Source organism: Oncorhynchus mykiss, chromosome Y (genome assembly GCF_013265735.2).
Source record: "Oncorhynchus mykiss isolate Arlee chromosome Y, USDA_OmykA_1.1, whole genome shotgun sequence".
NCBI lineage: Eukaryota > Metazoa > Chordata > Actinopteri > Salmoniformes > Salmonidae > Oncorhynchus > Oncorhynchus mykiss.
In genome coordinates this window covers 4736917-4762579 of record NC_048593.1, presented here as the reverse complement: position 1 = coordinate 4762579, position 25663 = coordinate 4736917, and the positions used below count along the sequence as shown (strand labels likewise).

The window sequence follows — 25663 nt, the reverse complement described above, 5'->3', positions numbered from 1 at the left end:
CAACCACCCGAGCCACTGCCTGTTCACCCCGCTATCATCCAGAAGGCGAGGTCAGTACAGGTGCATCAAAGCAGGGACCGAGAGACTGAAAAACAGCTTTTATCTCGAGGCCATCAGACTGTTAAACAGCCACCACTAACATTGAGTGGCTGCTGCCAACACACTTACTCAACTCCAGCCACTTTAATAATGGGAATTGATGGAAATTGATGTAAAATATATCACTAGCCACTTTAAACAATGCTACTTAATATAATGTTTACATACCCTACATTACTCATCTCATATGTACAGTGGGGAGAACAAGTATCTGGTCTTGGCCATTGTGGAGAGGTTGAAGTCTGTTTGATTGAGTGTGTGGACAGGTGTATTTTATACAGGTAACGACTTCAAACAGGTGCAGTTAATACAGGTAATGAGTGGAGAACAGGAGGGACTCTTAACGAAAAACTAACAGGTCTGTGAGAACCCGGAATTCTTACTGGTTGGTAGGTGATCAAATACTTATGTCATGCAATAAAATGCTAATTAATTACTTAAAAATCATACAATGTGATTTTCTGGATTTTTGTTTTAGATTCCGTCTCTCACAGTTGAAGTGTACCTATGATAAACATTACAGACCTCTACATGGTGGAAGTCGGAAAACCTGCAAAATCGGCAGTGTATCAAATTCTTGTTCTCCCCACTGTATATGCATATGCTGTACTCTATATCATCTACTGCATCTTTATGTAATGCATGTATCACTAGCCACTTTAAACTATGCCACTTTGGTTTACATACCCTACATTACTCATCTCATATGTATATACTGTACTCGATACCATGTACTGCATCTTGCCTATGCCGTTCTGTACCATCACTCATTCATATATCTTTATGTACATATTCCTTATCCCTTTACACTTGTGTGTATAAGGTAGTAGTTTTGGAATTGTTAGGTTAGATTACTTGTTGGTTATTACTGCATTGTCGGAACTAGAAGCACAAGCATTTCGCTACACTCGCATTAACATCTGCTAACCATGTGTATGTGACAAATACATTTGATTTTGATTTGATTTGATATACAAGAAATCTATAATCTCATGGTGAGGATAGCCGTGCTGCAAGCCCAGCTTCAGACGCACTCGTAAGGCACTCGTAAGGCTAAGGGTAATTTAAGTGTAGGAAAAGAGAGAGAGTAGTAAAATCCGCAAAAAAATAAACGTCCCTTTTTCAGGACCCTGTCTTTCAAAGATAATTCGTAAAAATCCAAATAACTTCACGGATCTTTATTGTAAAGGGTTTAAACACTGTTTCCCATGCTTGTTCAATGAACCATAAACAATTAATGAACATGCACCTGTGGAACGGTTGTTAAGACACCAACAGCTTACAGATGGTAGGTAATTAAGGTCACAGTTATCAAAACTTAGGACACTAAAGAGGCCTTTCTACTGACTCTGAAAAACACAACAAGAAAGATACCTAGGGTCCCTGCTCATCTGCGTGAATATGCCTTAGGCATGCTGCAAGGAGGCATGACGACTGCAGATGTGGCCAGGGCAAAAAACTGCAATGTCCGTACTATGAGACGCCTAAGACAGAGCTACAGGGAGACAGGACGGAGAGCTGATCGATCGTCCTCGCAGTGGCAGACCACGTGTAACAACACCTGCACAGGATCGATACATCCGAACATCACACCTGCGGGATAGGTACAGGATGGCAACAACAACTGCCCAAGTTACACCAGGAATGCACAATCCCTCCATCAGTGCTCAGACTGTCCACAATAGGCTGAGATAGGCTGGACTGAGGGCTTGCAGGCCTGTTGTAAGGCAGGTCCTCGCCAACGTCGCCAATGGGCACAAACCCACCATCGCACAAACCCACCATCGCTGGACCAGACATGAGGCAAAAAGTGCTCTTCACTGACGAGTAGCGTTATTTTCTCACCAGGGGTGATGGTCGGATTCGCGTTTATCGTCGAAGGAATGAGCGTTACACCCGAGGCCTGTATTCTGGAGCAGGAACGATTTGGAGGTGGAGGGTCCGTCATGGTCTGGGGTGGTGTGTCACAGCATCATCGGACTGAGCTTGTTGTCATTGCAGGCAATCTCAACACTGTGCGTTACAGGGAAGACATCCTCCTCCCTCATGTGATACCCTTCCTGCAGGCTCATCCTGACATGACCCTCCAGCATGACAATGCCACCAGCCATACTGCTCGTTCTGTGAGTGATTTACTGCAAGACAGGAATCTCAGTGTTCTGCCATGGCCAGCGAAGAGCCCGGATCTCAATCCCATTGAGCACATCTGGGACCTGTTGGATCGGAGGGTGAGGGCTAGAGCCATTCCCATCAGAAATGTCCGGGAACTGCAGGTGCCTTGGTGGAAGAGTGGGGTAACATCTCACAGCAAGTCCATGAAGAGGAGATGCACTGCAGTACTTCATGCAGCTGGTGGCCACACCAGACACTGACTGTTACTTTTGATTTTGACCCCCCACCCTATGTTCAGGGACACATTATTCAATTTGTTAGTCACATGTCTGTGGAACTTGTTCAGTTTATGTCTCAGTTGTTGAATCTTGTTATGTTCATACAAATATTTACACGTTTTGTTTGCTGAAAATAAACACAGTGAGAAGATGTTTCTTTTTTTGCTGAGTTTATCAATAGCCTCGCAAAGTCGCCGCAGCCAGACAATTTTCTCATGGATGCTGTCCGAATGTTCAACCGGTGTCGCTCATTCAGCCGACAGAAACTTTTAAGAGTCTCCTCCACCCGTTACGGGGTCTGAGCCACCAAAGACTCCCACCATTAGCTCTAACAAATTGAAAACCCTAGTCATTGGCGGCTCCATTACCCGCAGTATTAGACTTTAAAAGAATCAGCGAGCGAACATACACTGTTTACCAGGGGGCAGGGCTTCTGACGTAAAGGCTAATCTGAAGATGGTGCTGGCTAAGGCCAAAACTGGCAAATTTAGAGAGTATAGGGATATTGTTATCCACGTCGGCACCAATGATGTTAGGATGAAACTGTCAGAGGTCACCAAGTGCAACATAGCGTCATCATGTAAATCAGCTAGAAAGATGTGTCGGCATCGTGTAATTATCTCTGGCCCCTCCCAGTTAGGGGGAGTGATGAGCTCTACAGCAGTCTCACATCTCAATCGCTGGATGAAAACTGTTTTCTGCCCATCCCAAAAGATGATGGACTCCATCCTAGCTGGAGCGGTGCTCTCATCTCATCTATGAACATAAACATAGACAGGGCTCTAACTCCTCTAGCTCCACAATGAAATAGGGTGCAGGCCAGGCAGCAGGCTGTTAGCCAGCCTGCCAGTTTAGGGGAGTCTGCCACAAGCACAGTCAGTGTCATCAGCTCAGCTATCCCCATTGAGACTGTGTCTGTGCCTCGATCTAGATTGAGCAAAACAAAACATGGCGGTGTTCGCCTTAGCAATCTCACTAGGATAAAGACCACCTCCATTCCTGTCATTATTGAAAGAGACTGTGATATCTCACATCACAATTTAGGGCTACTTAATGTTAGATCCCTCACTTCCAAAGCAGTTATAGTCCATCAACTAATCACTGATTAAAATCTTGATGTGATTGGTCTGACTGAAACATGACTTAAGCCTGATGAATTTACTGTGTTAAATGAGGCCTCTCCTCTTGGTTACAGTAGTGACCATATCCCCCACGCATCTAGCAAAGTCAGAGGTGTTGCTAACATTTACGTTAGCAAATTTCAATTCACAAAAAAAATGACTATGTTTTCGTCTTTTGAGCTTGTAGTCATGAAATCAATGCAGCCTACTAAGTCACTTTTTATAGCTACTGTTTACAGGCCTCCTGGGTCGTATACAGCGTTCCTCACCGAGTTCCCTGAATTCCTATCGGACCTTGTAGTCATGGCAGGTAATATTCAAATTTTTGGTGACTTTAATATTCACATGGAAAAGTCCACAGACCCACTCGAAAAGGTTTTCGGAGTCATCATCGACTCCAACATGTCTCTGAACCTACTCACTGCCACAGTAATACACTGGACCTAGTTTTGTCCCATGGAATAAATGTTGTGGATCTTAATGTTTTTCCTCATAATCCTGGACTATTGGACCACCATCTTATTACATTTGCAATCGCAACAAATAATCTGCTTAGACCCCAACCAAGGATCATCAAAAGCCATGCAAAAATTCTTAGATGCCCTTCCAGACTCCCTCCACCTACCCAAGGACGTCAGACTACAGAAATCGGTTAACCATCTAACTGAGGAACTGAATTTAACCTTGCGTAATACCCTAGATGCAGTCGCACCCCTAAAAACAAAAAACATTTGTCATAAGAAACTAGCTCCCTGGTATACAGAAAATACCTGAGCCCTGAAGCAAGCTTCCAGACAATTGGAACAGAAATCGCGCTCCACTCAACTGGAAGTCTTCCCACTAGCTTGGAATGTCAGTACCGCGCAGTATCGAAGAACCCTCACTGCTCCTTGATCATCTTATTTTTCCAACTTCTTCGATATAGGGGGCGCTCTTTTAATTTTTGGATAAAAAAACATTTCCGTTTTAAACAAGATATTTTCTCACGAAAAGATGCTCGACTATGCATATAATTGACAGCGTTGGAAAGAAAACACTCTGACGTTTCCAAAACTGCAAAGATATTATCTGTGAGTGCCACAGAACTGATGCTACAGGCGAAACCAAGATGAAATTGCCCAGATTTTGAAGGCGCTGTGTTCCAATGTCTCCTTATATGGCTGTGAATGCGCAAGGAATGAGCCTACACTTTGTCGTTTCCCCAAGGTGTCTGCAGCATTGTGACGTATTTGTAGGCATATCATTGGAAGATTGACCATAAGAGACTACATTTACCAGGTGCTCGCTTGGTGTCCTCCGTTGCAATTATTGCGTAATCTCCAGCTGCGTGCATTTTTCCATTTGCTTCAGAGGAGAAACCCAACTGCCACGAATGACTTATCATCAAATAGATATGTGAAAAACACCTTGAGGATTGATTCTAAACAACGTTTGCCATGTTTCTGTCAATATTATGGAGTTAATTTGGAAAAAAGTTTGGCGTTGTAATGACTGAATTTTCGTTTTTTTTTCTTAGCCAAACGTGATGAACAAAACGGAGCGATTTCTCCTACACAAATAATATTTTTGGAAAAACTGAACATTTGCTATCTAACTGAGAGTCTCCTCATTGAAAACATCCGAAGTTCTTCAAAGGTAAATTATTTTATTTGAATGCTTTTCTTGTTTTTGTGAAAATGTTGCCTGCTGAATGCTAGGCTTAATGCTATGCTAGCTATCAATACTCTTACACAAATGCTTGTGTAGCTATGGTTGAAAAGCATATTTTGAAAATCTGAGATGACAGTGTTGTTAACAAAAGGCTAAGCTTGTGAGCCAATATATTTATTTAATTTCATTTGCGATTTTCATGAATAGTTAACGTTGCCTTATGCTAATGAGCTTGAGGCTATGATTACGCTCCCGGATACGGGATTGCTCGATGCAAGAAGTTAATTGAGGAGGATAAGAATAATCCAACATTTATTTTTGATACTGTCGCTAAGCTAACTAAAAAGCAGCATTCCCCAAGAGAGGATGGCTTTCACTTCAGCAGTGAAAATTCATGAACTTCTTTGACAAAAAGACCATCATTAGAAAGCATATTACCGACTCCTCTTTGAATCTGCATATTTGTCCAATGCTAAGTTGTCCTGAGTCTGCACAACACTGCCAGGAACTAGGATCAAGGGAGACACTTAAGTTTTTTAATACTATATCTCTTGACACATTCATGAAAATAATCATGGTCTCTAAACATTCAAGCTTCATACTGAACCCTATTACACCTAAACTACTGAAAGATCTGCTTCCTGTGCTTGGCCCTCCTATGTTGAACATAATAAAATGGCTCCCTATGCACTGGATGGGTACCAAACTCACTAAAAGTGCCAGTAATAAAGCCTCTCTTGAAAAAGCCAAACCTTGACCCAGAAAATATAAAAACCATCAGCCAATCTTCCATTCCCCTCAATTTTTTTTAGAAAAAGCTGTTGCGCAGCATCTCAGTGCCTTCCTGAAGATAAACTATTTATACAAAACGCTTCAGTCTGGTTTTAGACCCCATCATAGCACTGAGACTGCACTCCTGAAGGTGGTAAATTACCTTTTAATTGCATCAGACCAAGGCTCTGCATCTGTCCTCGAGCTCCAAGACCTTAGTGCTGCTTTTGACACCATTGATCACCACATTCTTTTGGAGAGATTGGAAACCGAAATTGGTCTACACGGACAAGTTCTGGCCTGTTTTAGAACGTATCTGTTGGAAAGATATCAGTTTGTCTCTGTGAATGGTTTGTCCTCTGACAAATCAACTGTAAATTTCGGTGTTCCTCAAGGTTCCATTTTTAGGACCACTATTGTTTTCACTATATATTTTAACTCTTGGTGATGTAATTCGGAAACATAATGTTAACTTTCACTGCTATGCGGATGACACACAGCTGTACATTTTGAAGAAACATGTTGAAGCTGTCACGCCCTGACCTTAGAGAGCCTGTTTATTTCTCTATTTGGTTAGGTCAGGGTGTGATTTGGGTGGGCATTCTATTTTTCTATTTTTTTGTTGGCCGGGTATGGTTCCCAATCAGAGGCAGCTGTCTATCGTTGTCTCTGATTGGGAATCAGACTTAGGCAGTCTGTTTTCCACCATGCTTTGATGAAACAAAAAAAATAGAACTGTTTGGCCATAATGACCATCGTTATGTTTGGAGGAAAAAGGGGAGGCTTTGCAAGCTGAAGATCACCATCCCAACCATGAAGCATGGGGGTGGCAGCATCATGTGGGGGTGCTTTGCTACAGGAGGGACTGGTGCACTTAGCAAAATAGATGGCATCATGAGGAAAGAAAATGATGTATATATATTGAAGCAACATCTTAAGATATCTGTCAGGAAGTTAAAGATTGGTCGCAAATGGGTCTTCCAAATGGACAATGACCCCAAGCATACCTCCAAAGTCCTGACCTCATCCTATAGAAAATTGGTGGGCAGACTGAAAAAGCATGTGTGAGAGCAAGGAGGCCTACAAATCTGACTCAGTTACACCAGCTCTGTCAGGAGGAATGAGCCAAAATTCACCGAACCTATTGTGGGTGCTTGTGGAATGCTACCCGAAACGTTTGACCCGACTTAAACAATTTAAAGGCAATGCTACCAAATAGTAATTGAGTGTATGTAAACTTCTGACCCACTGGGAATGTGACCTCACAGTGAAATGCTTACTTACAGGCTCTAACAGTGCAAAAAAGGCATTAGGTGAACAACAGGTAATTAAAGAAATAAAAACAACAGTAAAAAGACAGTGAAAAATAACAGTAGCGAGCCTATATACAGGCACCGGTTAGTCAGGCTGATTGAGGTAGTATGTACATGTAGATATGGTTAAAGTGACATATGCATATATGATAAGTAGAGAGTAGCAGTAACGTAAAAGAGGAGTTGACGGGTGGTGGGTGGCGGGACAATGCAGATAGCCCGGTTAGCCAATGTGCGGGGTAGGTCAGGCCAATTGAGTTAGTATGTACATGAATGTATAGTTAAAGTGGCTATGCATATATGATAAACAGAGAGTAGCAGAGGTGTAAAAGAGGGGTTAGGGTGGTCACACAATGCAAATAGTCTGGGTAGCCATTTGGTTACCTGTTCAGGAGTCTTATGGCTTGGGGGTAAAAACTGTTGAGAAGCCTTTTTGTCCTAGACTTTGCACTTCGGTACTGCTTGCCATGCGGTAGTAGAGAGAACAGTTTATGACTGGGGTGGCTGGGGTCTTTGACAATTTTTAGGGCCTTCCTCTGACACCACTATGTGTAGAGGTCCTGGATGGCAGGCAGCTTAGTCCCAGTGATGTACTGGGCGGTACGCACTACCCTCTGTAGTGCCTTGCGGACAGAGGCCAAGATATTTCCATAACAGGCAGTGATGCAACCAGTCAGGATGCTCTCGATGTTGCAGCTGGGGGGGGGGGGGGATTATTGTAGTCCACAATAATCTCCTTAGTTTTGGCTATGTTGAGGGCTAGGTTGTTATTCTGGCACCACCCAGCCAGGTCTCTGACCTCCTCCCTGTAGGATGTCTTGTCATTGTCGGTGATCAGGCCTACCACTGTTGTGTCCTCTGCAAACTTAATGATGGTGTTGGAGTCGTACCTGGCCATGCAATCGTGGGTGAACAGGGAGTACAGGAGGGGACTGGGCAAGCACCCCTGGGGGGCTCCATTGTTGAGGACCTACCCGTCAGGAAGTCCAGGATCCAGTTGCAGAGGGAGGTGTTTAGTCCCATAATCCTTAGCTTAGTGATGAGCTTTGAGGGTACTATGGTGTTGAACACTGAGCTGTAGTCAATGAATAGCATTCTCACGTAGGTGTTCCTTTTGTCCAGGTGGGAAAGGGCAGTGTGGAGTGCAATGGAGATTGCATCATCTGTGGATCTGTTTGAGCGGTATGCAAATTGGAGTGGGTCTAGGGTTTCTGGGATAATGGGGTTGATGTGAGCCATTACCAGCCTTTCAAAGCACTTCATGGCTACGGACGTGAGTGCTATGGGTCTGTAGTCATTTAGGCAGGTTGCCTTCGTGTTCTTGGGCACAGGGACTATGGTGGTCTGCTTGAAACATGGTCGTCCTGGTAATCCGTCTGGTCCCGCAGCCTTGTGAATGTTGACCTATTTAGAGGTCTTACTCACGTCGGCTACGGAGAGCGTGATCACACAGTCTTCCGGAACAGCTGATGCTCTCATGCATGCCTCAATGTTGCTTGCCTCGACGCGAGCAAAGAAGTGATTTAGCTCATCTGGTAGGCTCGTGTCACTGGACAGCTCGCTGCTGTGCTTCCCTTTGTAGTCTGTAATAGTTTGCAAGCCCTGCCACATAAGACAAGCGTCAGAGCCGGAGTAGCACGATTCAATTTGCCTGTTTGATGGTTCATTGGAGGCCATAGCAGGATTTCTTATAAGCTTCCGGGTTAGAGTCCCACACCTTGAAAGCGGCAGCTCTACCCTTTAGGTCAGTGCGAATGTTGCATGTAATCCATGGCTTCTGGTTGGGGTATGTACGTACAGTCACTGCGGGGACGACGTCCTCGATGCACATATTGATAAAGCCAGTGACTGATATGGTGTACTCCTCAATGCCATCAGAAGAATCCCTGAACATGTTCCAGTCTGTGATTGCAAAACAGTCCTGTAGTTTAGCATCTGCTTCATCTGACTACTTTTTTATAGACCGAGTCACTGGTGCTTCCTTCTTTAATTTTTGTTTGTAAGCAGGAATCGGGAGGATAGAATTGTGGTCGGATTTACCAAATGGAGGACGACGGAGAGCTTTGTGCGCGTCTCTGTGTGTGGAGTACAGGTGATATAGAATTTTTTTCCCTCTGGTTGCACATTTAACATGTTGATAGAAATGAGGTAGATCTGAATGCACTGTATGTGTGTGATGACTTGGCCGGGTTTAGTAAAGAGCATTCTTGCAGAGACACTCCCCAGTTACTCATTCTTACTTAACTGCAATACAGCTGAACTCATGAACTCTATTATGTGATGTGATGCATGTAACGGTGACTAACCCCATTCTGTACAAATTTGCACAACAGCGACATTCAAACGAGGCTGCAATGAAAACTAATGGGACTGTAGCGACTGTGTTGACATCAACATCTGGGGTGTGAACTAGGTTTCTATTCAAGCGTTGATTGACATGGTAATGGCTCGATACTATTGGAGAAAAGTGGAAAAACGGACCCCTCTGACGCTGTACGTTAAATTGTTGAGTGTCATGACATAAAGCAACTCATTCTGTCATACATCCTCTCTCCACCAGGTGTAGCACACCAATCACCGTTTAAAAACAAGAAAGGGACAGGGTAAGGGGGATACCTAGTCATTTTTTGCATCATAACTGAAAGCTATCATGACTCTCAAAAGCCTCTGTTTACATCTGAAGATCACATTAGCACCGGCCTAAAACCCTGATTCAAATTCGACACAAACCTTCAAATGTGTATATAAACTCTTTATAGTGTTTTATTTACATTTTAGAGGTGATAAGGTGGACAAAAAGTTATTTCCCCACATGGCTCATCTCCCCCTTTCACTATCACGCAGTAGGTTTCGCTTCCCCACCCGCCATTTTTAAAAAGACCCGAAGGAGCTCATTGCCTTCTTGAATCATGCAGAGATGGGCATCATCTCGTCATTGATTTTCTTGGAAAAGGGTTGGAAAAGGGGAGAAATTGTGCTTAACAATGGTATTGACATTACAGTTGATCTGGATGTATTACGTTTTTGGGGCGCTAAAATAAGGTCAATTGTACGGACCAGCACGATGTACAAAAGTGAGTTAGTTCATGCTAGGTGAGTCAAGTTGGAATCCAAATGAGAAAAAGGGCACTGGATCAGCACAGAGGTGTATGTTATGGTATGGTCTCTAATAAAGTAGTATAATCAAACTGTGACCTTATGTGATGAATGCAATCACATTAAGGAATATTTAACATAACTGCTAAGAGAGAGACAGACGCACACGCAGTATCCACAGTCTTGTCTCCTGTCTCTCTCTCCCTCTGGCCACTGTTGCTGCTCTCACCCAGAGCACAGGGCCGGGATTGAATTGATGTCAGGGTTTGCAGGTCTGTGCACAGTGTGAATGTGTGTGCTATCATCAGTATGCAGCTGGGCAGAGCGATGCAGATGAGTCAGGCGCATGCTCAGTGCAGCGGGAAAAACAATCACAAGAAAACAAAGTGATGGGGAAAGGAAGGGTTGAAAGAGAAAGGGGTCATATTGCACTTCTTAAGGCTTCCACTAGATGTCAACAGACTTTAGAACCTTGTTTGAGGCTTCTACTGTGAAGTGGGGGCGAATGAGAGGGGATTGAGTCAGATGTATGCCGGAGAGGCATGAGCTGACCACGCACGTTCACGGAATTCTCCGGTTGGAACATTATTGAAGATGTATGTAATGTATGTATGTAAGATGTATGTTAAAAACATCCTAAAGATTGATTCTATACATCGTTTGACATGTTTCTATGGACTGTAACGAAACTTTTTGACTTTTCGTCTGCACCTAGTGATCGTGCGTCATGAATTCTGCTTTTTGTGACTCCTCTCTCCTCTTTGGCTGGAAAAATGGCTGTGTTTTTCTGTGACTTGGTTCGAACCTAACATAATCGTTTGGTGTGCTTTCGTCGTAAAGCCTTTTTGAAATCTGACACTGTGGCTGGAGTTACAACAATTGTATCTTTAAAATTGTGTAAAATACTTGTTTGTGGAATTTTAATTATGGGATTTCTGTTGTTTTGAATTTGGCGCCCTGCAGTTTCACTGGCTGTTGACGAGGTGTCCCACATACCCTAGTGAGGTTAAGGGAATGTTCTCCTAACTTTAAAACCAAAAAACATTCTGAAAGGGTTTTTACTAACATACATGGAATATTTCCCTTACAGCAGCCATCTAACGAAGCATCGGGGAGTGCTGGCGTTCTCATTGATGGTGACGCCGGCCCTTCTTTGGACACTGTGTTAACAACCCTCCAGGCAAGCTTCAATGCCATACAACTCTCCTTCCGTGGCCTCCAATTGCTCTTAAATACAAGTAAAACTAAATGCATGCTCTTCAACCGATCGCTACCTGCACCTACCCGCCTGTCCAACATCACTACTCTGGACGGCTCTGACTTAGAATACGTGGACAACTACAAATACTTAGGTGTCTGGTTAGACTGTAAACTCTCCTTCCAGACCCATATCAAACATCTCCAATCCAAAGTTAAATCTAGAATTGGCTTCCTATTTCGCAACAAAGCATCCTTCACTCATGCTGCCAAACATACCCTTGTAAAACTGACCATCCTACCAATCCTCGACTTTGGCGATGTCATTTACAAAATAGCCTCCAATACCCTACTCAACAAATTGGATGCAGTCTATCACAGTGCAATCCGTTTTGTCACCAAAGCCCCATATACTACCCACCATTGCGACCTGTACGCTCTCGTTGGCTGGCCCTCGCTTCATACTCGTCGCCAAACCCAATGGCTCCATGTCATCTACAAGACCCTGCTAGGTAAAGTCCCCCCTTATCTCAGCTCGCTGGTCACCATAGCATCTCCCACCTGTAGCACACGCTCCAGCAGGTATATCTCTCTAGTCACCCCCAAAACCAATTATTTCTTTGGCCGCCTCTCCTTCCAGTTCTCTGCTACCAATGACTGGAACGAACTACAAAAATCTCTGAAACTGGAAACACTTATCTCCCTCACTAGCTTTAAGCACCAACTGTCAGAGCAGCTCACAGATTACTGCACCTGTACATAGCCCACCTATAATTTAGCCCAAACAACTACCTCTTTCCCAACTGTATTTAATTTATTTATTTATTTTGCTCCTTCGCAACCCATTATTTTTATTTCTACTTTGCACATTCTTCCATTGCAAAACTACCATTCCAGTGTTTTACTTGCTATATTGTATTTACTTTGCCACCATGGCCTTTTTTGCCTTTACCTCCCTTCTCACCTCATTTGCTCACATTGTATATAGACTTGTTTATACTGTATTATTGACTGTATGTTTGTTTTACTCCATGTGTAACTCTGTGTCGTTGTATCTGTCGAACTGCTTTGCTTTATCTTGACCAGGTCGCAATTCTAAATGAGAACTTGTTCTCAACTTGCCTACCTGGTTAAATAAAGGTAAAATAAATACAAAAATAAAAAAAATAAAACGCCGGGTCTGGGGGCTGCCGCCTATAGAACCGGGGGTGCCTAAGCCAGCACGTCTGGCTTCCACGCCCTAGCTGGCTCGAGAGGTTTTCTTGTCCCGGTTGGCTCAGCAGGTGCCCATCCCACGTCAGGTCTCAGCCGGCTCACCAGGCGTCTACGCTTCAGCCGGCTCATCAGGCTCCCACCTGCCAGCGGGATCATCAGTCTGTCACGCCTTAACTGGGTAGTCAGGCTCCCACGCCTCAGCCAGTTCGCCAGGCTCCCACGCCTCAGCCAGTTCGCCAGGCTCCCATGCCCCTACCGGTTTGTTGGGACTGGGTATACCCAGTTGTTTGTGCCTGTCTTGTTTCATGCTTGTTCCTCATTAAATGTTGACTCCCCGTACCTGCTTCTCATCTCTAGCGTCGGTCCTTACACTCTCAGAATTGTTAGCTGGGTTTTGCTTCCCATTGATAAATTGAGTAGAAATCGTGCACCAATAACATGTTATAAGCCTGTTATTAATTGTGATTTTTTAATATAGACAATATGAAAGTTGTTAAAATGTTAAAATTAGGGAAAATCTCTCTCTATTTTTTTACCATTCTGACATTCTCCAGTTGCGTTCGAATTTGACCATTGTGACATGGATCAATGCATATCCACTTTCTATGTTGTGGAGGACCAAGGCAGTCAGCCCACGACTGGCATATTCACACACTCTGGCCCAGATCTGTGGCATCGGCCCAGGGAAAAAGAGCCGCACACAGGAAGAGCCGGACTGGTTTACCAGGCTACCCGGACTGGCCCCGACCTTCTTTCCAGCACACACACACACACACACACACACACACACACACATCAGTCGGCAACACACACACTTAATAAAAAAATCACTCTGTCAGAAAAATTAACCCTTACATACACACATATTATTATCCGCACAAACACACACATATACACACACTGCCATAAAAATACTGGGCCGTAGATTATTGCTATAATCAATTGATATCTTCCAGTCTAACAAATACAAGGTGTTGCAGTAATGGGCAACATATGTGTCACATACTGGAATAAACAGTCGTTTGCACGCTAGAGGTCAAACCAGAACCTGTTACAAAAACAGCAACAAAGCACACACACGCACACACAAACTGCCCCAAACATAGTTCCCTCGCGATACACAGTGACAAAACTACTCAGGCAGAAACACATTCTGCTGCCTTTCATTCCTCTTCGACATGGTCGACATGGTCGAGCATACTAATGACATCAGTTATCGACTGGAGACAACTCCGGAGTCTCCCTGAGACTGGCTCCCTGCGACGGACATCTTGGATCTAAGTGAGGTGCTATCCAAGAGCCTGTCTAGCTGCTGCTACGTTAGCTGATCAACAGTGGGGCAGCGAGTCTGACTCTGTGTGTCTCGCTAGGCTAGTTATTAGCTGCTCCCAGGGGGAACACACGGGTAAAAGACTGAATAAAATAACTATTTATTAGCTACACTTAAGAGACCTACACCCCATAGGGCGAGCAAGGGTTAACTAACAGCGCCATCAAATAAGCAGCCGCTTGGAAAGCAGCGAGCAGGAAGTGATATAACCAGAAACAGCAGTACTGTACGCATGTTCAACTGAAACACCCCTATAATAAGGAATTCAACCTGCAGTATTACTGTTCTTTCCAACAAACCTCATCCTCTGCAAGACAGTCAACAATCCATCCACCTGTAACCTTCATATATGTAATGTGACTGTGGACAAAAAGAGAATTGCTCATAGGTGAAATCGTCAGTGCATATCGTGCCTGGTACACAACATGAGTACTGTGCATTTGGGTGCAATAATTAAATATGCAGGAGATTTTTGACCCTTGAGATATAACCTAAGGCTGTAGTTGTGTTATTGTCATATGTCTCATGATGGTGCTGATGTTCTTTGTACATTTCAGTATCTTACTGGGCTCAGAGAGAGAGAGAGAGATGTGACTGGTCACTTATGATCACACTCTGTGTCCTCTCTCCATCCCGTTTTGAGACTTAGACCTAGGTCACAGACCATGTAGGCTTGCTGTAGAGCGCTAGCTCAACCAAATCCACTAGAACGTCATGCCTCTGCCCTGTTGCTCACACTCTTTCACCCAAAGCATACGCACCTAGAACATGTGAGCCTACTGTAAAGAGCTATCTCAAAATACACTAGCCAACACCATGCCCACTGCCATGTGGCAGTTGGTCTCACTCTTTCAAACAAAGCGTATAGCGAGTATTGTGAAGATAGCTACTACTTCATTATTACTACTAATACTAAGTAGATAGTGGTCTTACCTTGGTGGAGGCCATCTCGCTGACAGAGTGTCTGGTCTGCAGGGTCTCCAGCTGGTCCAGGCACCAGTCCAGCTCCTCCAGCATCTCCGTGGCCAGCTTCTGGTTGGCCTCCTCTGGAAGAGGGAGACAGGGGACAGGGGGACAGGGACAGGGAGCGGTGGTGAGTGGTGGTGGTCAGTTTTGAGGGGCTTGACAGGGCTGTGCGATGTCATCTCTTGTGTTTCATCGGTGATGACTCCGTAGACAAGCACCATGCCCAGGTTGCCAGTGTGAAGCATGGGTGACACTTCATAGTAAGGGAAGCTTAGGGGGCAAAATCTGGCAATGGTGATGATAGCGTCTCCACAGAGAGAGATTTAAAAGGGGGAAAAACTTGTCTCTGAGATGGTCTCTAGTTGCAGCTAAGTGTCTTTGATAACCCCTAAAGCGTCAATCACCCATCTGTCCCTCTCCTGATAGTAGTTACAGTAGTAGAAGTAGTTCTAGAATCCCAAGGAGCGAAAGTTCCACTGAGGGCAGTTATAGTATTCACAATGCACAGTTCTACAATCCAGAGTGAGAGGTTCTAGAATCCACAACATACAGTTTGAGTATCCACAGTTCTAGAATCTAAGGGGGAAATAGTTATATAGTGTCACAATAGAATGAGTCCAGCCTTCCAAAAACACAGTAAAGCAGCCCCCCTGCTCCACGAGTAGAAAACAAAACACACACGCATGAAATCCAGTGGTTACACACAAATCTTTCAACGGTCCGGATGGAGATGTGCTTTATCCAGCCCAAAAGATTCCCAGATCTGGGATAGCAGGAAAATCTGTGTCATGCATCACTCCATGATCCACACCAGGCTACCCAGACTGGACGGGAGTCACAGATTCAAATCTGAAAATGTTTGAAGTTGCCTCTAACTACTGAACCAGGGTCAGATGTCTACTGAACCCCCTAATGGTTAAGGTTGGGCTAAAATGAGGGTAACCTGGTTCTAGGTCTTTACCACAGGTGCAACACAGACAGATACAGTGCCTTGCAAAAGTATTCATCCCCCTTGGTGTTTTTCCTGTTTTGTTGCATTTACAACCTGTAATTGAAATAGATTTTTATTTGGATTACATGTAAATGGACATACACAAAATAGTCCAAATTGGTGAAGTGAAATGAAAAAAATTACTTGGTTCAAAAAATTAAATAAAAAATTCAAATGGAAAAGTGGTGCGTGCATATGTATTACCTTCAGAAGTCACTTAATTAGTTAAATAAAGTCCACCTGTGTGCAATCTAAGTGTCACATGATCTGTCACATGATCTGTCACATGATCTCAGCATATATAACCCTGTTCTGAAAGGCCCCAGAGTCTGTAACACCACTAAGCAAGGGGCACCACCAAGCAAGCAGCACCATGAAGACCAAGGAGCTCTCCAAACAGGTCAGGGACAAAGTTGTGGAGAAGTACATATCAGGGTTGAGTTATAAAAAAATATCAGAAACTTTGAACATCCCACAGAATACCATTAAATCCATCATTAAACAATTAAAATAATATGGCACCACAACAAACCTGCCAAGAAAGGGCCGCCTACCAAAAATCACAGACCAGGCATGGAGGGCATTAATCAGAGAGACAACAAAGAGACCAAAGATAACCCCGAAGGAGCTGCAAAGCTCCACAGCAGAGATTTAAGTCGTACACTCCACAGAGCTGGGTTTTACGGAAGAGTGGCCAGAAAAAAAGCTGTTGCTTAAAGAAAAAAATAAGCAATAAACATTTGGTGTTCGCCAAAAGGCCTGTGGGAGACTCCCCAAACATATAGAAGAAGGTACTCTGGTGAGATGAGACAAAAATTGAGCTTTTTGGCCATCAAGAAAAGCACTATGTCTGGCGCAAAACCTGAACTTGCTTCCCGACTCTCAGCGCACACCTTCCATCACCCCGAGAATACTATCCCCACAGTGAAGAAATCGTTGTGTCAGCCTCATGCTGTGAAGATGTTTTTCATTGGCAGGTACTGAGAAACTGAATTGAGGGAAATAAATACAGGGAAATTCTTCCAGAGATTTGAGACTGAGACGAAGGTTCACCTTCCAGCAGGACAATTTTTTTTTTCTTTATTTAACTAGGCAATTCAGTTAAGAACAAATTCTTATTTTCAATGATGGCCTAGGAACAGTGGGTAGAATGACAGATTTGTACCTTGTCAGCTTGGGGGTTTGAACTTGCAACCTTCCGGTTACTAGTCCAACGCTCTAACCACTAGGCTACCCTGCCGCCCCTGTTGACTCCAAGCATACTGCTAAAGCAACACTCGAGTGGTTTAAGGGGAAACATTTAAATGTCTTGGAATGGCCTAGTCAAAGCCCAGACCTCAATCCAATTGAGAATCTGTGGTATGACTTAAGTATTGCTGTCCACCAGCGAAACCCATCCAACTTGAAGGAGCTGGAGCAGTTTTGCCTTGAAGAATGTGCAACAATCCCAGGGGCTAGATGTGCCAAGCTTATAGAGATACCCCAAGAGACTTGCAGCTGTAATTGCTGCAGATGGTGGCTCTATAATATTGACTTTGGGGGGGGGTGAATAGTGATGCACGCTCAAGTTCTGTTTTTTTGTCTTATTTCTTGTTTGTTTCACAAGAAAAAATATTTTGCATCTTCAAAGTGGTAGGCATGTTGTGTAAATCAAATAATACAACCCCCCCCAAAAAATCTATTTTAATTCCAGGTTGTAAAGGCAACAAAATCGGAAAAATGCTAAAGGGGTTGAATACCTTCGCAAGCCTCTGTATGTCCTGTTCTAAGACTTTGACTAGTTGTTCTGATTGTTAAAAACATACAAAGAAAACATGATGACACACACAACACTCAGAGTATTCCGCCAGTGGGATTATGAATGGTAGTGAGTCAGCCTGAATATTCTCACGATTAAGCCGCATTAGTAAATGATGCAAGGGGCATTTTCGCTGAGCCACATGCAGTGCCTTGCGAAAGTATTTGGCCCCCTTGAACTTTGCGACCTTTTGCCACATTTCAGGCTTCAAACATAAAGATATAAAACTGTATTTTTTTGTGAAGAATCAACAACAAGTGGGACACAATCATGAAGTGGAATGACATTTATTGGATATTTCAAACTTTTTTAACAAATCAAAAACTGAAAAATTGGGCGTGCAAAATTATTCAGCCCCTTTACTTTCAGTGCAGCAAACTCTCTCCAGAAGTTCAGTGAGGATCTCTGAATGATCCAATGTTGACCTAAATGACTAATGATGATAAATACAATCCACCTGTGTGTAATCAAGTCTCCGTATAAATGCACCTGCACTGTGATAGTCTCAGAGGTCCGTTAAAAGCGCAGAGAGCATCATGAAGAACAAGGAACACACCAGGCAGGTCCGAGATACTGTTGTGAAGAAGTTTAAAGCCGGATTTGGATACAAAAAGATTTCCCAAGCTTTAAACATCCCAAGGAACACTGTGCAAGCGATAATATTGAAATGGAAGGAGTATCAGACCACTGCAAATCTACCAAGACCTGGCCGTCCCTCTAAACTTTCAGCTCATACAAGGAGAAGACTGATCAGAGATGCAGCCAAGAGGCCCATGATCACTCTGGATGAACTGCAGAGATCTACAGCTGAGGTGGGAGACTCTGTCCATAGGACAACAATCAGTTGTATATTGCACAAATCTGGCCTTTATGGAAGAGTGGCAAGAAGAAAGCCATTTCTTAAAGATATCCATAAAAAGTGTTGTTTAAAGTTTGCCACAAGCCACCTGGGAGACACACCAAACATGTGGAAGAAGGTGCTCTGGTCAGATGAAACCAAAATTGGAACTTTTTGGCAACAATGCAAAACGTTATGTTTGGCGTAAAAGCAACGCAGCTCATCACCCTGAACACACCATCTCCACTGTCAAACATGGTGGTGGCAGCAGCATGGTTTGGGCCTGCTTTTCTTCAGCAGGGACAGGGAAGATGGTTAAAATTGATGGGACGATGGATGGAGCCAAATACAGGACCATTCTGGAAGAAAACCTGATGGAGTCTGCAAAAGACCTGAGACTGGGACGGAGATTTGTCTTCCAACAAGACAATGATCCAAAACATAAAGCAAAATCTACAATGGAATGGTTCAAAAATAAACATATCCAGGTGTTAGAATGGCCAAGTCAAAGTCCAGACCTGAATCCAATCGAGAATCTGTGGAAAGAACTGAAAACTGCTGTTCACAAATGCTCTCCATCCAACCTCACTGAGCTCAAGCTGTTTTGCAAGGAGGAATGGGAAAAAATGTCAGTCTCTCGATGTGCAAAACTGATAGAGACATACCCCAAGCGACTTACAGCTGTAATCGCAGCAAAAGGTGGCGCTACAAAGTATTAACTTAAGGGGGCTGAATAATTTTGCACGCCCAATTTTTCAGTTTTTGATTGGTTAAAAAAGTTTGAAATATCCAATAAATGTCGTTCCACTTCATGATTGTGTCCCACTTGTTGTTGATTCTTCACAAAAAAATACAGTTTTATATCTTTGTGTTTGAAGCCTGAAATGTGGCAAAAGGTCGCAAAGTTCAAGGGGGCCGAATACTTTCGCAAGGCACTGTATTCCCTGTGTTTTTACTTAATCCCAGATTAGGGCAGACAATGCTCTAGACATCTGTAAAATTGATACATCTAAAATGTGTGGTGAAACGAGTATGTGACACACACCATTTTCTGTGTCTTTACAAATTATAGTAATTTACCAACAGTATTCTGATGTCCTCATGAGTTGTGAGGCAAAAGCAAATGAACACCACAAATTGGTGTAGATAATCTTTTAAAAGGCTCCGAAATACCCTGCCATGGTGACTCAAGTATGAAAAAAATTCACTAGTGTAAATCTGTTACCTTTTAGGACAAATGGCATTCTACTAAAATGTGTCCCAGCATCAGCTTGCAAAGGTAGTTATGGTGCTATGTCTTGAGGTACAGTACCAGTCAAAAGTTTGGACACATCTACTCATTCAAGGGTTTCTTATTTTACTATTTTCTACATTGTAGAATAGTGAAGACATCAAAACTATGAAATAACACATATGGAATCATGTAGTAACCAAAAAAGTGTTAAACAAATCAAAATGTATTTTACATTTGAGATTCTTCAAAGTAGCCATCCTTTGATGACAGCTTTGCTGGTAATGTATGTTATTTGTTGATATTGCGATAGTATTTGTGCTACACTAAGTCAATCGTCAGCAAACAATGTCGCTTGGTAGAATTAGCTAAAGGGCTACCTAGTACGATAACTTTGGATTTCCAAAATCTCTGCCCAAGTACCCCCAGTAATTCCATTCCCCTTGTTTTATTGCTATACTATTGCACATGTGATTTAGCTAATCAAGGATTAGTTGACTCAAGGAGAGGTTTGGGAAACCTTACCATAGGTTCCAAACCTTTACCATTCCGGGGACCACCAAATCACTGTCAAAAGCTCTTTATGACCACCATTTGCGGAGTCTCAGAATTCTTTACACATAAAATATCTTGGCAGTCAAATTTGGACCATTTTAGCAGTGAATGTAACAAATTAAAGGTCTATTATTATTATCATTGACATTGTAAAGTAATGTAAAATTGACCTGGTAAAGTAATGTAAAATGTACATTGTAAAGTAATGTAAAATTGCTTATAGGACTGTTTATACTTCCAACTGTTATTATAATTTTGTACATTAATTATTTTTTTACATCAAAATTAAATAATCAGAAAATATTAAGTACGGAACACCTGCAGTACCCCCTCAAAACCAGCAGTGGTCCGCAGACAAGCATGTGCGCCTCATAAATTGAACAATTCCACTGGTTTTTTGATTGAAAATACGTTAAAAAAGGTTTTCATCCGAGTTTGATGGAAGACAACATGATATGGGTCATGGGATGAGGCGACGTGATCAACTGATGAATTCATGAAGAGATCCGACTTAGAATAAGATTTCTCTTTATGAATCTAATTGAATGTAGGCTTTGCGATATGACGTAGGTGCACAAAGTAAACCGCATAATGGGTCAATTTTCGCAACAACTAAGAGTGTTGAAGCGCAAGGTTAAACTTCTCCGCTGTTATGGTTCAGTAACTACCACGCTCTAACAGCTTGAGGTGAACCCAACCCAACCCAGCTCATGTCAACTTCATTTCACTGCCTACCTTTAAACGTACAGTAAGTATTGTGGTCATACACCAGTATTGCAACATTGCTGAAACGAGGAAACATGGCCACATATTTCCACTATTATTGGAAAGAAAAAAGGGGACTGTTACGGCTTCTATGAATGGTGGGTGGAGGAGTCAAGCGCAGAGAGCAGGTTAGTTCCTTAGGTGGATCTTTATTCCAATGACTGCGGAAAAACGGACATGCAAAACACAAGGGCGCATGAAACAACCCGTCCAAACAAACAGGACTAAAACTGTCCGGAAAAATAGAGACCACAAATTAAACCAAAAACAGAGAACAAGCCCGCACAATAGCCAGCGGGCCTAGTGCCCTTAAATAGCCTACAAACAAAACTAAACTCAAAACAGGTGCAACCAATTAGACCACCGAGCGCCGTCCGAACAGGAAGAGGCACCATCTTCGGCGGGATTCGTGACAGGGACTGCACCCTGGCTATTTTTAGCCGGGTTCTCAATATAGAACACCTCCTCCTCATAATCAAGTCGGATCAATCAGTCAGGTGCCAAGGATGAGGCTGGGTCTTGATTGCTCTAGTTAATGGGATCTAATGGAGGTATTATTTTTCCCAATGGCTCCCTTTCCAGCTCCTTCCCGACCAAACACACACATATGTGCAAAACACACACACATATGTGCAAAACACACACACGCATGTACACACACTTTAGATGTTCATGATAGGCCTAGTATAACATAGCAAGTGGTGTTCAAGCTAAAATCTATATTACAGTCGTGCAGGAGTGAAAAACTACCAGCTGAATTAAGACACGAAACCAATCTTAAAGACCATACTATCTTTTGAATATTCACTATTAACTTAAAAGATCATTCATCTAGAAATATCTTAATGGCCTGCTTTGGAAACCACAACAACAAACCACCACAGGGCACCAATGTGTAAAACATGCCCTTTGTCTTCCTCTGCTGTACATATCTGGTGCTAGTGTTGCACCACCATCACTCACCATGTAACTCCAATGCACTGCAAGATTCACCACAGTCCCAATACACTTTAAACATCCCTCCTTTTCTCTTTTCTTCCATAGTGTAATCACTGACTCATGCATGAATGGATAAGTGAAAGACTAACTAATCCAACCCTCTCAGATCCAGATCTGTAATCAATACAAGGAATGGAGAAAGGGATTAGGGAACAGACATTTGAACAGAGCCAGACATGCAACCTGACGTAAGACACAACAACAAGTGGGTCGTGTTCATTAGGCACAAACCAGAAGAAAACAGACTTAAACCGGGAGAGACTAACTGAACTGGTACAATAAGAAATGCTTATTTCTGTTTTCTGTTGCATGCCCTAATGAACACAAGCTTGGATTGAGGCCAACTGAAGCTTTGTCCTCTAGCACGGCTCAATAGATAATACACTTCAAAAGTGTGTGTGTGTGTGTGTGTGTGTGTGTGTGTGTGTGTGTGTGTGTGTGTGTGTGTATTGGTCTTACCTGAGTAAGAGGACTTGATGATGGGTGGTTGTTGGTTACACATAGGGGACCACCTGGTGAAGGAAACCACAGATAAATAAGTGTTTGATCAGGAATGCCTTTCCTTCTCCCAACAGAAATAAAGAATATATGTCAAATGTTTTAACTATTTTGCTCAATAACAAAAAATACAACGAAATACAACGATTGTGTTTTCTTTGTTTTAGTGTTGGTCAGGACGTGAGCTGAGTGGGCATTCTATGTTGTATGTCTAGTTTGTCTATTTCTATGTTTGGCCTGATATGGTTCTCAATCAGAGGCAGGTGTTAGTAATTGTCTCGGATTGGGAACCATATTTAGGTAGCCTGGGTTTGTGTTGGGTTTTGTGGGTGATTGTCTTCTGTCTTTGTGTCATTGCACCAGATAGGACTTTCGGTTTTAACATTTGTTGCATTGTGTAGTGCCTTTCCTACGCACTTCTCAGTAGTTGCTATTCAGATTTACCTTATGTAGGTGCATGACAGACTTTGCAGGCATGGTTTCCTTGCGCACGCTGAATAAATGTTATTCAACCTCTAAAAAACCTCCCAATTCATGGCCAACAGATTTTCTTGTGGACTTTTTCATTCAATAGGGTTTTCGGTACATTTATCTCAAACAATCCTTTTAAATACGGTGGACCTTCAATTAGAATTTTGTCAACAAATATATGCATATTCGTCTTTTTCAGCACCAAGTGGTTGATTTAAAAATACTCTGATCTTGATTATTTAGGCAAATTTCAAGGTTAGGAAAGTGTGTTTGAATGCGATTTAATCAGCCTACATGGCTTATTTTTTTTATATTATCAAATGTTACAAATGATCCTCAGCAACAACCAAATGGCTGTGATATAGCTAATTTACTGGTAGTTCAGTTGGTAAAGCCTATTGTTATTAGGACTACTGACATGCGATATTGGTAGTGGCCAATATCTACACCCTACTTTTTCGAACATTCTGTTAAAAATCGCGCAACATTTCAGTGTCCTGCTACTCATGCCAGGAATATAGTATATGCATATGATAGAAATGTGTGGATAGAAAACTCGAAGTTTCTAAAACTGGTTAAATAATATCTGTGACTATAACAGAACGTGAACAGCAAGCGAAAAACCTGGTCACAAAAACCACAGAAAAGTATTAATCCGCCAGTCTGAATTGTTTATTGCAAGCAAAAATATATAGCTGGGAGCTTGCAGTTCCTACAACTTCCACACGATGTCGCCAAAAACGTCATTTTCATTGACAAAAATCCTTTGTGTAATGACAAATAGATCCTTAATTTCGTCCAGCATACAGGAATTGATTTTGGAAGAGAGACAAAGGACAACGTTTTCTTGAGTAGCTGCTATTGAATACAGATCACCCAGTGATCAATTTGATCGATTATTAACGTTTACAAATATCTAAAGTTGGGTTACAAAAGTAGGTTTTAGTGTTTTGTAAAATAATATAGGCAACTTATATAATTTTAAAAAATGACGTTGCGTGTTGGAAGGGAACTTTTTTCCTGAACCAGACAGGCTATACAAATGGATATTTTGGGCATACATGGACGGATTTAATCGGGAAAAAGACCCAATTGTGATGTTTATGGAACATATAGGAGTGCCAACAAAGAATATCATCAAAGGTAATGAATGTTTTATATTTTATTTCTGCGTTTTGTGTAGCGCCGGCTACGCTAATTCTTTTGTTTACGTCCCCTTCAGGTATATTGGGGTGTTGCATGCTCTCATGCTTTCGCCGAAAAGCATTTTAAAAATCTGACTTGTTGGCTAGATTCACAACGAGTGTAGCTTTAATTCAATACCCTGCATGTGTGTTTTAATGAACGTTTGAGTTTTAACGAGTACATTTAGCGTAGCGCATTTGCATTTCCAGGTGTCAAGATGAGACGTCTGCGTCTCAGGTGGGAGCAAGAGGTTTTAATATGCTAGAAATCGGAAAGAGAAAATCGGGTCAGCCAATAATTAAGACATTCAAGAGTGCCCAGCCCTACCTGTTAGAGCTCTAGGGGCGCTATTTCATTTTTGGATAAAAAACGTTCCCGTTTTAAGCGCGATATTTTGTCACGAAAAGATGCTCGACTATGCATATTCTTGACAGTTTTGGAAAGAAAACACTCTGAAGTTTCAGAATCTGCAAAGATTTTGTCTGTAAGTGCCCCAGAACTCATTCTACAGGCGAAACCAAGATGATGCATCACCCAGGAATTAGCAGAATTTCTGAAGCTCTGTTTTCCATTCTCTCCTTATATGGCTGTGATTGCGCAACGAATGAGCCTACACTTTCTGTCGTTCGCCCAAGGTCTTAGCAGCATTGTGACGTATTTGTAGGCATATCATTGGAAGATTGACCATAAGAGACTACATTTTCCAAGTGTCCGCCTGGTGTCCTGCGTCGAATTCGGTGCGCAATTGCCAGCTGCTTCTACTTTACCATTTGATTCAGGGGAGAAAGCATGTGTCCAAGAACGATGTATCAATGAAGAGATATGTGAAAAACACCTTGATGATTGATTCTAAACAACGTTTGCCATGTTTTCAGTCGATATTATGGAGTTAATTTGGAAAAAAGTTCGCGTTTTGAGGACTGAATTTTCGGATTTTTTTTGGTAGCCAAATGTGATGTATAAAAGGAGCTATTTCTAATACACAAGGAATCTTTTTGGAAAAACTGAGCATCTGCTATCTAACTGAGAGTATCCTCATTGAAAACATCAGAAGTTCTTCAAAGGTAAATTATTTTATTTGAAGGCTTTTATGTTTTTGTTAATGTTGCGTGCTGGATGCTAACGCTAATGCTAACGCTAAATGCTAAGGCGAAATGCTAACGCTAGCTAGCTACTTTTACACA

At 42.5% G+C, this 25663-nt stretch overlaps 1 pseudogene; it reads right to left on the bottom strand.

Annotated features, from left to right (window-relative positions):
- The window catches only part of LOC110509354, a 30812-nt pseudogene extending 14582 nt beyond the window's left edge, over window positions 1-16230 (bottom strand).
- Between the last annotated feature and the right edge of the window lie 9433 nt (window positions 16231-25663).